This window comes from Lithobates pipiens, unplaced genomic scaffold (assembly GCF_037356315.1).
Source record: "Lithobates pipiens isolate NorthernLeopardFrog02 unplaced genomic scaffold, aLitPip1_a1.2 Scaffold_18, whole genome shotgun sequence".
NCBI classification, from domain to species: Eukaryota; Metazoa; Chordata; class Amphibia; order Anura; family Ranidae; genus Lithobates; species Lithobates pipiens.
Genome location: NW_027507758.1, coordinates 420,296,877 through 420,311,011, shown reverse-complemented (window position 1 = coordinate 420,311,011; position 14,135 = coordinate 420,296,877). Strand labels below are relative to the sequence as shown.

Below are 14,135 nucleotides of genomic sequence, written 5' to 3'. Positions count from 1 at the left end.
CGGCATTTGCCAAGCTTCATTAAAGATTCAAAAAGCATCAAACAAGCATGTTGAAGTGGTAGACACTTTAATGTGTGTTGAAGTCAAAGCAAGTGTAAATGACCCCTTATTACCTCACTGAACTGGATATATTGGCACTATATAAATCCTGCATAATAATAAGAATGTATACAATAGCAGCCAAAGGGCAGTTTTATTTAACAGAGCCCAATATATGTAGTGAGAAGGCTGGAAAAGGGCCTTTCCCTTATGCATTTGTTCTGTATACTATCAATGAGGTTTCTAGACTGACCATGTACGGAGTATAACCATCTATAGCAGGGGTCTCAAACTGGCGGCCCTCCAGCTGTTGCAAAGGCTTTAACTGCCAGCCTTGCAATGCCTCATGGGACTTGTAGTTTTGAAACAGCTGGAGGGCCACCAGTTTGAGACCCCTGATCTATAGTGTATTAGGTGTTTAGAAGTGTTCCGTCACAAACTCTGATGACTGGTCTGGGTTGGCAGATAATTGTCAGGGCTACACTTTGGTAGTGGTGTGCAGACTCTTGGTGTTCCCAAGAAAGGAAAATGTAAACATTTGCAACTGTGCACCACAGAAATCTTAAACACTTGCACTGCCAAGTACTCACACAGACACAATGCATCAAAGTAGCTGATGAGCATCATTTACAGAAGAGAGGCCTGAGACTAAAGAGAGTAAAGAAGGGTATATACACGCATCAAAAAACAGTTCGATGGAACAGGGATGGTGAAAAATAAATAAATAAATAAGCATTCGATCAGCACTTACAGCCAATAGCCACACAGAGCAAATCAGTGTATTCTGACTTAGAGTAGCGGGGGGTGGGAAGGAATCCCTGCATCAACAGGATTTGTGTTGATGCAGGGATCGGTCTGTTAAAAAAAAAGGGAATGTGTACTTTATTACAGACTATATGTATGCAAGAACTTGGCCATTTAGGGCCCAATTTATTAAAAAAAAAAAAAATAATAATAAATAAAAATAAGAAAACCACAACCAGACATGTTTACACAGAGATGGGACTCTGAGGAAAGCAGAGTGCCCCTCATTGCAATAAGGGGGGGAGCAAATACACCAAGAGGATGAGGACAGCCTGATCAGGCGATGTTTCAAAACCATGTGACCAACTTTTCTTTCAATTGCAGGGTCCTCCACAGCATCAAAGGGAAAGTGCAGGCTCTACACTGGTCAGCATTTTAGGATTACTTAAAATATTTGATGATGTTCATGCACTTCTTTCCCTTAAAGCGGTTGTTCTATCTACATTGCTGTGGCTCCCAGGTTGGCTTTCCAGTTTATGAAGCCAGGGAAGTACAATATATTACCACAAGTATTGGGATGCCTGCCTTTACATGCACATTTAATGGAATCCCAGTCTTACTCTATAGGGTTCAATATTGAGTTGGCTCACCCTTTGTAGCTATAACAACAACTCTTCTGGGAAGGCTGTCCACAAGGTTCAGGAGTGTGTCTGAGAATGTTTGACCATTCATCCAGAAGCGCATTCGTGAGGTCAGGCACGGATGTTGGATGATAAGGCCTGTCTCAGTTTCCACTCAAATTCATAGTTAGTCAAGGTTGAAAAAAGACACAAGTTTATCCAAAAAAAAAAAAAAAGTATAATATATATATAAGAGGTCGACCGATATGGGTTTTTCTCTGGCCGATGCCGATATTTAGAAATCATGGCGGCCGATAGCCGATATATGATGCCGATTTTTTTGGGCCGATATGTTAGGCCGATTTTATTTTATTTATTTATTAATCCCCCTTGATCTAACACACCTTTCCCATTGGGGCGTTTTTCAGGCGCTTTTGGGCTAAAAATAGCGCCTGTAAAGTGCCTGCAAAATGGCTCCCCTGCAGTCTGTGTGAAAGACAGAGTGCTTTCACACTGAGGCGATGCGCTGGCAGGATCTTAAAAAAAAAGTCCTGCAAGCAGCACGTTTGGAGTGGTGTATACCGCTCCTCCACCACTCCTGCCCATTGATATGAATGGGCACCACTGCCGAAGCGCATGCAATGCGATTTGGCAGCAGTGCTTCATGGGCGCATTTAACCTCTTCCTTGGCCGCTAGCTGGGTTATATGTGCCCCACTAGCAGCCAAATAGCACCGCTAAAATGATGGTAAAGCGCCCCTAAAACTTGCGTTTTACCATCAACGCTCCAGTGTGAAAGCAGCCTTCATAAGTGATACAGAAAATTTCTTACATTTAAACATTTATTAAACAAAACAAACCTCCAATCAGTTTACTTGTATGTATGATTTAGATTAAAAAAAAAAAAAAATAAAAACCTATGTATTAAATAAAAAAAGGTAGTCAAAACTTTTGGACGAAAAAAAAAAAAAAAAATGGGCTAACTTTACTGTTTTTATTTTATTTTTAAATAGTGTATTTTTTTCCCAAAAAAATGCATTTGAAAGACCTCTGTGCAAATGCCGTGTGACATAAAATATTGCAACAACCGCTATTTTATTCCCTAGGATCTCTGCTAAAAAAAATATATATATAATTTTTGGGGGGTCTAAGTGATTTTCTGGCAGAAAATACAGGATTTTTACTTGTAAGCAACAAGTGTCAGAAAAGATTTAGTCTTTAAATGGTTAAACTGAGAACTTCTACACACACAGAGATGACTTCATTCATTGAAGTGTAAACATTGTATCATTCTGTTCTTTTCTTGGCAGTCTGCCCAGAGAGGAGGAAAGTGTTGCTATGACGACTCAGGCAACTCACACTGACTTCTTACAGAAGTCATTTCAAAGTCCCGCTGTAGTTCTAAATCGGCTTTTTATCAGAACAATCGGCCGATGCCGATTATTTAAAAAACGGCAAATATCGGCCGATATATCGGTCGACCTCTAATATATATATATATCTCCAATTCTATACCCACAGTTGATCCAGAGGAAGGCAAAAAAAAAAAACCAGCAGAGTATGATCCAATTTGCTCAAGCAGGGGAAAAAATTACTTCCTGATCCCCCGAGAGGCAATCAGATTTTCCCCAGATTAACTTTACCTATAAATGTTAGTACCCAGTTATATTATGTACACTTAGGAAATAACCCAGGCCTTTCTTAAAGCAATCTACTGAGCTGGCCATAACCCCCTCTGCAGGGAGTCTATTACACATTTTCACAGCTCTTACTGTGAAGAAACCTTTCCGTATTTGGAGATGAAATCTCTTCTCCTCTAGACGTAAAGAGTGCCCCCTTGTCCTCTTTGTTGACTGTAAAGTGAATAACTTGACACCAAGTTCCCTATATGGACCCCTTATATATTTGTACATGTTGATCAAATCCCCCCTTAATCTCCTCTCATCAAGAGTGAATAAATGTAGTTCCTCTAATCTCTCCTCATAGCTGAGCTCCTCCATGCCTCTTATCAGTTTGGTTGCCCTTCTCTGCACTTTCTCCAGTTACCTGATATCCTTTTTGAGAACTGGTGCCCAAAACTGAACAGCATATTCCAGATGAGGTCTTACTAATGATTTGAACAGGGGTAAAATTATATCTCTCTCTCTGGAGTCCATATCTCTCTTAATACAGGAAATGACTTTGCTCGCTTTGGAAACCGCAGCTTGGCATTGCATGCTATTATTGAGCTTATGATATAACAAAACCCCCAGATCCTTCTCCACTATGGATCCCCCCAGTTGTACTCCCCCTAGCATGTATGATGTATGAAGTGCATAACTTTACATTTCTCAACATTAAACCTCATTGCCACATAGTCGCCCAATTAGACAGTGTATTGAGGTCGGCTTGTAAATTGGAGACATCCTGTAAGGACGTTATTCCACTGCATATCTTGGAGTCATCTGCAAAGACGAAAATGTTACTTTTGATCCCAGACCCAATATCATTTATAAAGATATTAAAAAGCAAGGGTCCCAGCACTGAACCTTGGGGTACACCACTCATAACCTTAGACCATTCAGAGTAAGAATCATTAACCACTACTCTGAATTCTGTCTTTTAGCCAGTTTTCTATCCATCTACAAACTGATATTTCCAAACCTGTAGACTTTACCTTACACATGAGCCGTGTGTGCGGAACTGTATCGAACACTTTTGCAAAATCCAAATATATCACGTCCACCGCCACCCCTCTGTCCAAGGTTTTACTTACCACCTCATAAAAAGAAATCAGGTTTGTCTGATTCATCCTAAAAGGTGTTCTATCGGGTTGAAGTCAAGACTCTCTGCAGGCCAGTCGAGTTCCTCCACCCCAAACTCACTCATCCATTTCATTATGGACCTTACTTTCTGAACTAGTGTGCAGTCATGTTGAAACAGGAAGGGGCCAACCCCAAACTGTTCACACAAAGTTGGGAGCATAAAATTGTCCAAAATGACTTGGTGTGCTGGCACCTTAAGAGTTCCCTTCACTGGAACAAAGGTGCCAAGCCCAACTCCACACCTTCACCACCACCACAAGATTTGGACCAGTGCACAATACAAGGTCTGCAAAGAAACTTCACCACTTTATTGCCTGAGCTTGTGTGACACCACTCCCATGCACAGGGGTCACATTATCATGGCACAGAGTGGTGACATAAAAAAATTAAGCAGAGACAGAGAGAAGCAGAGACAGAATAGACCAGTTGGGTCTCTTCTATCAAACTCCTACCCATCAGGTTCAATTCCACTTTGATATGCAGTAGGCTAACATTTGCCTTTTTTCTTGTAGGGTTTACAATTTACATACAGAGTTTCATTATTGGACAATAGATCTGGGAGACAGTGTGCAAGGTCAGATGACCCAACTCACCTTTGACCTAGGATTTCCTAGAGTTAACCTTAAATGGAATAAAAGTAAATAAAAAGGAGCAAGTGTAAATCTTACATAAGCTAGTTAATTTATGGTAATTTGAATATTAACCACTTAACAACCGCCCTATAGCCGAATGACGGCTACAGGGCTGTTTCTTAACTCTGGGAGGCCGTCATATGACGTCCTCCCAGAATTCCGCTCTCGCGCGCCCCCTGGGGCGCGCACTCGAGAGCATCCGTGACCGCCGGGTCCTGTGTAAACGGCCGCTCATAGTGGCCGTTTACCACGTGATCGCTCCGTCAAATGACGGAGTGATCACTTGTAAACAAACCGGCGTCATGTTATGACGCCGGTTCCTCCCTCCCCCTCTCTGTACCGATCGGAACAGCGGAGGGGGAAGAGATCAGTGTCAGCAGCGATGTGGGCTGCATCTGCAGTGCCCACATCGCTGCTCACTGAAAATTAACCCCTCAATACTCTGCCATTACTCTGCCATTACTCTGCCATTACTCTGCCATTACTCTGCCATTACTCTGCCATTACTCTGCCATTACTCTGCAACGCCATACTCAGATACCCAGCCATAGACACGCGCCCCCTCCCGCCGCCCTCCGGTGCTTCTACCGACTCGCCAATACGATCAAATCCAGAATCTTTTTTGTTTTTCAGGCTTCCCAGCTTAGAGGTGAGATGCGGGGTCTTATTGACCCCACATCTCACTGTAAAGAGGACCTGTCATGCCATATTCCTATTGCAAGGGATGTTTACATTCCTTGTAATAGGAATAAAAGTGATCAAAAAATTTATTTTTGGGGAAAAAAAAAAATGTCAAACTAAAATAAATAAAGTAAAATGAACAATAATTTTTTTTTTTAAAGCGCCCCTGTCCCCATGTGCTCGCATGCAGAAGCGAACGCATACTTAAGTCCTGCCCACATATGAAAACGGTGTTCAAACCACACATGTGAGGTATCGCTGCGAACGTTAGAGCGAGAGCAATAATTCTAGCCCTAGACCTCCTCTAACTCAAAACATATAACCAGTAAAAAATAATTAAATCGTCGCCTATGGGGATTTTTAAGTAGCGACGTTTGGCGCCATTCCACGAGCCTGTGCAATTTTGAAGAGTGACATGTTAGGTATCGATTTACTCGGTGTAACTTCATCTTTCACATTATGCAAAAATTGGGCTAACTTTACTGTGTTTTTTTTTAAGCACAAAACTTTTTTTTTCCAAAAAAAAGCATTCAAAAAATTGCTGCGCAAATACTGTGCGAGATAAAAAGTTGCAACGACCACCACTGTATTCTCCAGGGTGTTTGCTAAAAAAACATATATAATGTTTTGGGATTCTATGTAATTTTCTAGCAAATAAATGATGATTTTTACATGTAGGAGAGAAATGTCAGGATTGTCCTGGGTGCTCCAGAACGCCTGATGGCGCTCCCTGCATGTTGGGCCTCTGTATGTGGCCACACTGTGTAAAAGTCTCACACATGTGGTATCGCCGTACTCGGGAGTAATAGCAGAATGTGTTTTGGGGGTGTAATTTGTGGTATGCATATGCTGTGTGAGAAATAAACTGATAATATGACAATTTTGTGAAAAAAAAAGTAAAAAAAAAAAATCTTGATTTTGCAAAGAATTGTGGGGAAAAAATGACAACTTCAAAAAACTCATCATGCCTCTTACTAAATACCTTGGAATGTCTTCTTTCCAAAAAGGGGTCATTTGGGGGGTATTTGTACTTTTCTGGCATGTTAGGGTCTCAAGAAATGAGATAGGCCGTCAGTACTTCAGGTGTGATCAATTTTCAGATATTGGCACCATAGCTTGTGGACTCTATAACTTTCACAAAGACCAAATAATATTCACCAATTTGTACTTATTTTTACCAAAGATATGTAGTATAAATTTTGGCCAAAATTTATGAAGAAAAAATTACTAATCTGCTAAATTGTATAACAGAAACAAAGAAAAAATCTTTTTTTTTTTTTTTTTTTTTTTTTACAGAATTTTCTGTATTTTTTTTATAGCACAAAAAATAAAAAACCCAGCGGTGATTAAATACCACCAAAAGAAAGCTCCATTTGTGTGAAAAAAAAGGACAAAAAATTCATATAGGTCCAGTGTTGCATGACTGAGTAATTGTCATTCAAAATGTGAGAGCACCGAAAGCTGAAAATCGGTCTGGTTATTAAGGGTGTTTAAGTGCCCAGTGGTCAAGTGGTTAATGAGTCCAGACATAACAGGTCCTCTTTAATTGCCGACTCCAGTCAAAAAGTTACAGTTAACAGCTAATGCTATCCATGAAATACAAATGCCTAAAGTCAAACTGCTACTAACTCTACTTTATCCACTAGAACAGGGTTTCTCAACCCAGGGTGCGCATACCCCTGGGGGTACATCACTCAGAGCCGGCGCCACCATAAGCAAGGCTCAGGTCCTGCAGGAACACCATTGCTGGATCCCATCCTCTCCCCTCGTGTGTGGCATAGTGACCATCTCCCTCTGTGTCATGGAGCTCTGGTCTGAATTGTTCAGCATTGTAAGTCCTGCCTCCTAGACAGATGCTCCTGTGATAGACAGAACACTGATCCAATTGAATCAGTGCAACATAGGAGGTGGGGCTTTGTTATAGCGGCCACTCAGGTGACCAATTTAAATACAAGCTCTGTGACAAAGCAGGAGATCATGACCCAGGCACTGGTAGGCTGCATTTGGTGGGAACTGCACTGATGAGGCTGCGTGTCTACTCGCGTGTTCATTTCAGATTATGTGCGTGTTCGTAGCTGTCACACATACAATGATATTGCACTCAAAACAAAAGCCATCACAAACACACTTCCCTGAAAACTCTACAAGGCCCTCACACAAAATATGTATATACCAGAAGCCCCTTGTAGGTATGCCATGTTATTTTATACCAGGACGAATGGTCACCAGAAGCATGGGTTAGACAAGCCGTTCAAACCCTACCAAGAGTGGATGACCACTAAGTAGGTAGACAATCCTTTTCTGCCGAGTGTAAATGACAACTAGCTGCCCAGGCATGTCGTTTGTGTGTTTCTATTAGCAGGAGGGAATACATTCTAGAAATCCAGGGCAGTAAGACTGCGCCTCTAACTTTCATGGAGCAGATGACCACCAGAAGCCAAGCACAGGTAGCCTCTGTATCTATCCTGCTTGAGGTCAACCAGGAGCCTTGTGAGTAGGCCCTGCATATCCAGCCTGGAGTGAATACCAAAAAACCAAGCCTGTAGTCTGTGTCTATCCTCCAAGCCAAGAACAGTAGAAGGGAGGTCTATCCTGAATTGTGTAAAGAGCCATTAGAAACCACAGTGGAGGCAGTGGGTTACATTTATTCAACCAGGAGTGAATATCACCAGAAGTCCAGGGTAGGTAGGCTGTGTGTCGATCCCCCATGCAGGGGTGGGCAACTGCAGCAAGTCCCATCAAGCCCCTCCCCTGCATTGAAGTAACAGCAGATGCCCAGGATAGGTAGCCTATGTATCTATTAGAGGTCGACCGATATGGGTTTTTCTCTTGCCGATGCCGATATTTAGAAATCATGGCGGCCGATAGCCGATATATAATGCCGATTTTTTTGGGCCGATATGTTAGGCCGATTTTATTTTATTTATTTATTTATTATTATTTTTTTTTTTAATCCCCCTTGATCTAACACACCTTTCCCACTGGGGTGTTTTTCAGGCGCTTTTGGGCTAAAAATAGCGCCTGTAAAGTGCCTGCAAAATGGCTCCCCTGCAGTCTGTGTGAAAGACAGAGTGCTTTCACACTGAGGCGATGCGCTGGCAGGATCTTAAAAAAAAAGTCCTCCAAGCAGCACGTTTGGAGTGGTGTATACCGCTCCTCCACCACTCCTGCCCATTGATATGAATGGGCACCACTGCCGAAGTGCATGCAATGCGATTTGGCAGCAGTGCTTCATGGGTGCATTTAACCTCTTCCTTGGCCGCTAGCTGGGTTATATGTGCCCCACTAGCAGCCAAATAGCACCGCTAAAATGATGGTAAAGAGCCGCTAAAACTTGCGTTTTACCATCAACGCTCCAGTGTGAAAGCAGCCTTCATAAGTGATACAGAAAATTTCTTACATTTAAACATTTATTAAACAAAAAAACCTCCAATCAGTTTACTTGTATGTATGATTTAGATTTAAAAAAAAAAAAAAAAAACCTATGTATTAAATAAAAACAGGTAGTCAAAACTTTTGGACGAAAAAAAAAAAATGGGCTAACTTTACTGTTTTTATTTTATTTTTAGTGTATTTTTTTCCCCAAAAAAATGCATTTGAAAGACCTCTGTGCAAATGCCGTGTGACATAAAATATTGCAACAACCGCTATTTTAGTCCCTAGGATCTCTGCTAAAAAATATATATAATTTTTGGGGGGTCTAAGTGATTTTCTGGCAGAAAATACAGGATTTTTACTTGTAAGCAACAAGTGTCAGAAAAGATTTAGTCTTTAAATGGTTAAACTGAGAACTTCTACACACAGAGATGACTTCATTCATTCAAGTGTAAACATTGTATCTTTCTGTTCTTTTCTTGGCAGTCTGCCCAGAGAGGAGGAAAGTGTTGCTATGACAACTCAGGCAACTCACACTGACTTCTATACAGAAGTCATTTCAAAGTCCCGCTGTAGTTCTAAATCGGCTTTTTATCAGCACAATCGGCCGATGCCGATTATTTAAAAAACGGCAAATATCGGCCGATATATCGGTCGACCTCTAGTATCTATCCTCCATAATTGAACACAAGCCCAGGGTAGGCTATGTGTCTATACTCCATGGAGTGAACAGAAGCTCAGGGTAGGCAGGATGTGTATCTATCCTCCATGAAAAGAACAGAAACCCTGGGCAGGTAGGCTGTGCCTATTCTCTAGAGCAGGAATCCCCAAACTACAGTCCTCCAATTGTTGCGGAGCTACCCGTCCCATGACGTGTTGTAAAACTGACATTCACAGGCATGATGGGAATTGTAGTTCCTGAACAACTGGAGTGCCATAGTTTGGAGACCACTGCTCTAGAGTGAACAGAAGCTCAGGGTAGGTAGGCTGTATATCTATCCTCTAGAGTGAATAGAAGCCCAAGGCAGGAAGACTGCGTGCGCATCCTCCATGGAGTGGATACTAGCAGGTAGCCTCTGTCTATTCTGCCAGAAGCATGTGGGCAGGTAGGCCCTGCGTATCCAGCTTGTAATCAACACCAAAAGCCCAAGTATGTAGGCTGTGTCTGTTCTCCATGCAGTGGATGAGTGCCAGAAGCCAAGACAGGTAGAATGCACGTCTGTCTTCCTTGGAGTGAAGAACCATCAGAAGCCCATGGGATAGGCAGATTAAGGTATATTCCACCAGGAACGGATGACCACCAGAAGCCCAAGTCAGAAGCCCAAGTCAGGTATGCTGTCTGTCCTCCATGGAGGGGATACCAAGCTCAGGGTGGGTAGCCTCTAGAGCCATCCTCCATGGAGTAAACAGAGGCTGAGGGAAGGAAGACTGTGTGTACCCTCTGTGCAGTGGACACCAGAAGAACGGGATAGGTAACCTCTATCAATCTTCCATGAAGTAAACAAATGAATTCCATGGCAGGTAGGCTGGGTGTCTATCCTTCATGGAGTAGATACCAGAACGTCAGGGTAGGTAGCCGCTGTATCTATCTAGGAATAAACAGAGGCCCAGGAAAAGCATGCTGTGTGTCTATCCTCCATAGAATGGCTACCAGAAGCCTAGGGCAGGCAGGATGCATGCCTCGCCTCCATAAAGTGAATAAAAAGAAGATCAAGATAGGTAGGCTATGTGTCTTTCCTCCAGCCTCTTCTCCACTAGGTGGACTTCAGAAGAGTAGGATAGGTAGGCTGCCTCTATTCTTCCAGCCCCCCCCCCCCCCTCTTGTTGCATCTCATTCCTCCAGCCTCCCCCCGCCTCGTTCCTCCAGCCTCCCTTGTTCCACTAGCCTCCCCCCTCCTCCCTTATTCCACTAGCCCCCCCCCCCCGCCTCCCCCCTCCTCCAGCCTCCCTTGTTCCACTAGCCCCCCCTGCCTCGTTCCTTCAGCCTCCCCCCGCCTCGTTCCACTAGCCCCCCCCCCCCGCCTCGTTCCTCCAGCCCCGCCTCGTTCCTCCAGGCCCCCCCCCGCCTCGTTCCTCCAGCCCCCCCCCCCCCCGCCTCGTTCCTCCCCCCTACCTTCCCATCCCACTGCCTCGTTCCTCCAGCCTCCCTTGTTCCACTAGCCCCCCTGCCTCGTTCCTCCAGCCTCCCCTCCTCGTTCCTCCAGCCTCCCCCCTACCTTCCCATCCCACTGCCTCGTTCCTCCAGCCTCCCCAGCCTCCCTTGTTCCACTAGCCCCCCCGCCTCGTTCCTCCAGCCTCCCCGCCTCGTTCCTCCAGCCTCCCCCCTACCTTCCCATCCCACTGCCTCGTTCCTCCAGCCCCCCGCCTCGTTCCTCCCCCCTACCTTCCCATCCCACTGCCTCGTTCCTCCAGCCTCCCCCCTCTTCCAGCCTCCCTTGTTCCACTAGCCCCCCTGCCTCGTTCCTCCAGCCTCCCCTCCTCGTTCCTCCAGCCTCCCCCCTACCTTCCCATCCCACTGCCTCGTTCCTCCAGCCTCCCTTGTTCCACTAGCCTCCCCGCCTCGTTCCTCCAGCCTCCCCTCCTCGTTCCTCCAGCCTCCCCTCCTCGTTCCTCCAGCCTCCCCCCTACCTTCCCATCCCACTGCCTCGTTCTTCCAGCCTCCCCCCTGCCTCGTTCCTCCAGCCTCCCCCCCTGCCTTCCCATCCCCCTGCCTCGTTCCTCCAGCCTCCCCCCTGCCTCGTTCCTCCAGCCTCTTCCCCTCTGCCTCGTTCCTCCAGCCTCTTCCCCTCTGCCTCGTTCCTCCAGCCTCTTCCCCTCTGCCTCGTTCCTCCAGCCTCTTCCCCTCTGTGATAGGTATGCTGTGGTGTACGATGACACAATGAGGCCAGGCCTGTGTCAGGAAGGACTGTGGTGGTGTCAGGCCGGGTTGTAATGAGGCCAGCAGGGATTAGCAGACACCTCCAGGCCCGGGATTAGCATTAGTCAGCAGCGGCCAGTGCAATGGACAGAGGGGAGGGAAGTCTCGTACCTGTGATCCGGCCAGCGGGATCGGCAAACCCCCCCTGTTCCGTCCTCCGCTCTCGCTTCCCCTGGCACCGGAAGTCCGCTCTAGGAAGTGTCCGCCGTCCTGAAGAAGAAGTAAGGCGTTGCCCGGAATTAGTCGGCCGAGTTTACCTTTCGAGGGGGCGTGCCTACCACATACGGAGGAGACAGCGGCAGGGACGGCGGGATGTGTAGTCGTCTGCTGGCTGAACAGCGCCACTATGCCCGGGCCGGGGAACTACACTTCCCAAGAGGCTGTGCGCGGCCTCCGCCTGTCATAACAAACATGCGGCTTGTCAAATAGGCAGCGGAAGTCAGGGAGATAGAGCGGAGCTGACCACCAATAGGCGGCGGGGGTGTGGGCGGCCAGCAGAGGATTGGCCGTCGGATGGCAACATGTGGGCTCTATGGGAAAAGCAGTGCTGAGGCAGGGAGGCTGAGCCTGCAGTCAGCTGGAGGGAGAAGGAGGCGGCGCAGCATCTTCGGGAGCTGGGGTATGTACTACTGAGCGGGTACTACTGACTGATGGATTATAGGAGGGGGCATATACACCTGTCATCCTTCTTTATTACTGCCCCGATCTCCATGGTGACCACAAGCCTTGTCACAGCACGACCTGTGCCATCAGACAGGGTTCTGTATTCCCTCGTCTCACCTCCACACACCATACATCTGGAGAATACACCTCACCTATCACTACCATGGGCCCCACAATACTCTATCATACTACTACACCTATACTACTCAACAACTTCTAGTCAGCACTATACACCTAAAGCAGTATTAATCCCAAAACACAAATGGAATCTATTGCAGTTTACCTATCATTAGATGGGGTGGCTGCATTCGTTTTTCTTTTTTAAGGTTCCCCCCTCCATTTTCACTTGCTGATCTAGCCTGTGACACACGTCCTGTATTAGATTGCCCCCACTCTGCGGGAAGGAGCACAGGAGGAACAGCAGCAATGTCAGTCTGGGGAAAGGGGAGTGTTAAATGGGCCATATAGAACAATATTCATCCAGTTTAGCAGGGACCACATTTTAATCCATGTGTGAGCACTGTTTTTCTAGAAATGTCTGTACAACCGCCCTGTCGGGTGTTCCCTGCATGATCGGTGCTGCTGGCTATAGCCTGCCATGCTAATCCTGTATTCTGACAGCAGAAGCAGTCTCCCCACTATTACAGTTAAGATTCAACAGGGAGGATTCCCCCATCCTGGAATGTTTGCATGGGGGAATCGGGACAGTTTTTTCCATTTAATTCGCCAATTGAACATAAAAAAAAAAAACAGACTCTTGTATGGGCTGCCTTAGATATACTAGCAGATTGAAATACACCAACAAATTGAAGCTAAACTCCAGCTTGCGCTTTATAAGCACGTACAGCGAACCATTATTTTGCTTTTGAGATAAAGGCTTTTCATTTATAAAAGATGATCAGCCCTGCCAGTGGTTACTGGTTTGTCTCATCCTTGTAACTGCTACATTTGCAGGACAGCTTGTGTTGATTAAAAAACACAAACTTACTGGCCGGGGGAAAATAAATGGAAGAAAGACTAAAAAAGAAACTGAATGCAGCCACATCTAAGAGATGGGAAGCTGCAATATAGTAAATGCTTGCTTTAGGTTTAATGGGACTTTGTAAAATAATTAAAACCTTAATGATCCCTTAAGTCTGTATTCAGAAATCCAAATGGAAGTCTAAAAAAGAGTTAATATTTCTCCAGGATATAACAGATCCCTGTCTGATGAATAACTCAATCAATAAACAATTAAGTGTTAAATCTGTGCACAACCAACTTTACTTCTGAAAAACATAAATAAAAATGATCATGGCAACATGGTTTCTATGCCCAGACAGTAGAACCAATTTTGTTCACACATTATAATTATATATATATATATATATATATATATATATATATATATATATATATATATATATATATATATATATATATAATTTTTTATTCCCATACATGGGGACCAACTTTGTTTTTATGAAGAAAATAAATATATATATTTATTTTCTTCATAGCAACAAAGTTGGTCCTCATATATGGGAATAGAAAATATGAAAAAAATTAAAAATAAAATAAATGATATATATATTTTCAATTCCCATACATGAGGACCAACTTTTTTTCTATGAAGAAATTTATATTTATATATATATATATATATATATATATATATATAT

General features: G+C 44.4%; 2 protein-coding genes across 2 annotated transcripts in view; one reads left to right on the top strand and one right to left on the bottom strand.

The window, feature by feature from the left end:
• Window positions 1-12,120, bottom strand: part of PDCD10 (programmed cell death 10) — an 89,136-nt gene extending 77,016 nt beyond the window's left edge. The window contains exon 1 of the mRNA XM_077488030.1: window positions 11,923-12,120. The gene's annotated coding sequence lies outside the window, so the exon portion shown is untranslated. The remainder of the gene's footprint in view (window positions 1-11,922) is intronic.
• Window positions 12,121-12,263: 143 nt separating this feature from the next.
• SERPINI1 (serpin family I member 1) overlaps window positions 12,264-14,135 on the top strand; it is a 132,388-nt gene continuing 130,516 nt past the window's right edge. The window contains exon 1 of the mRNA XM_077488029.1: window positions 12,264-12,430. The gene's annotated coding sequence lies outside the window, so the exon portion shown is untranslated. The remainder of the gene's footprint in view (window positions 12,431-14,135) is intronic.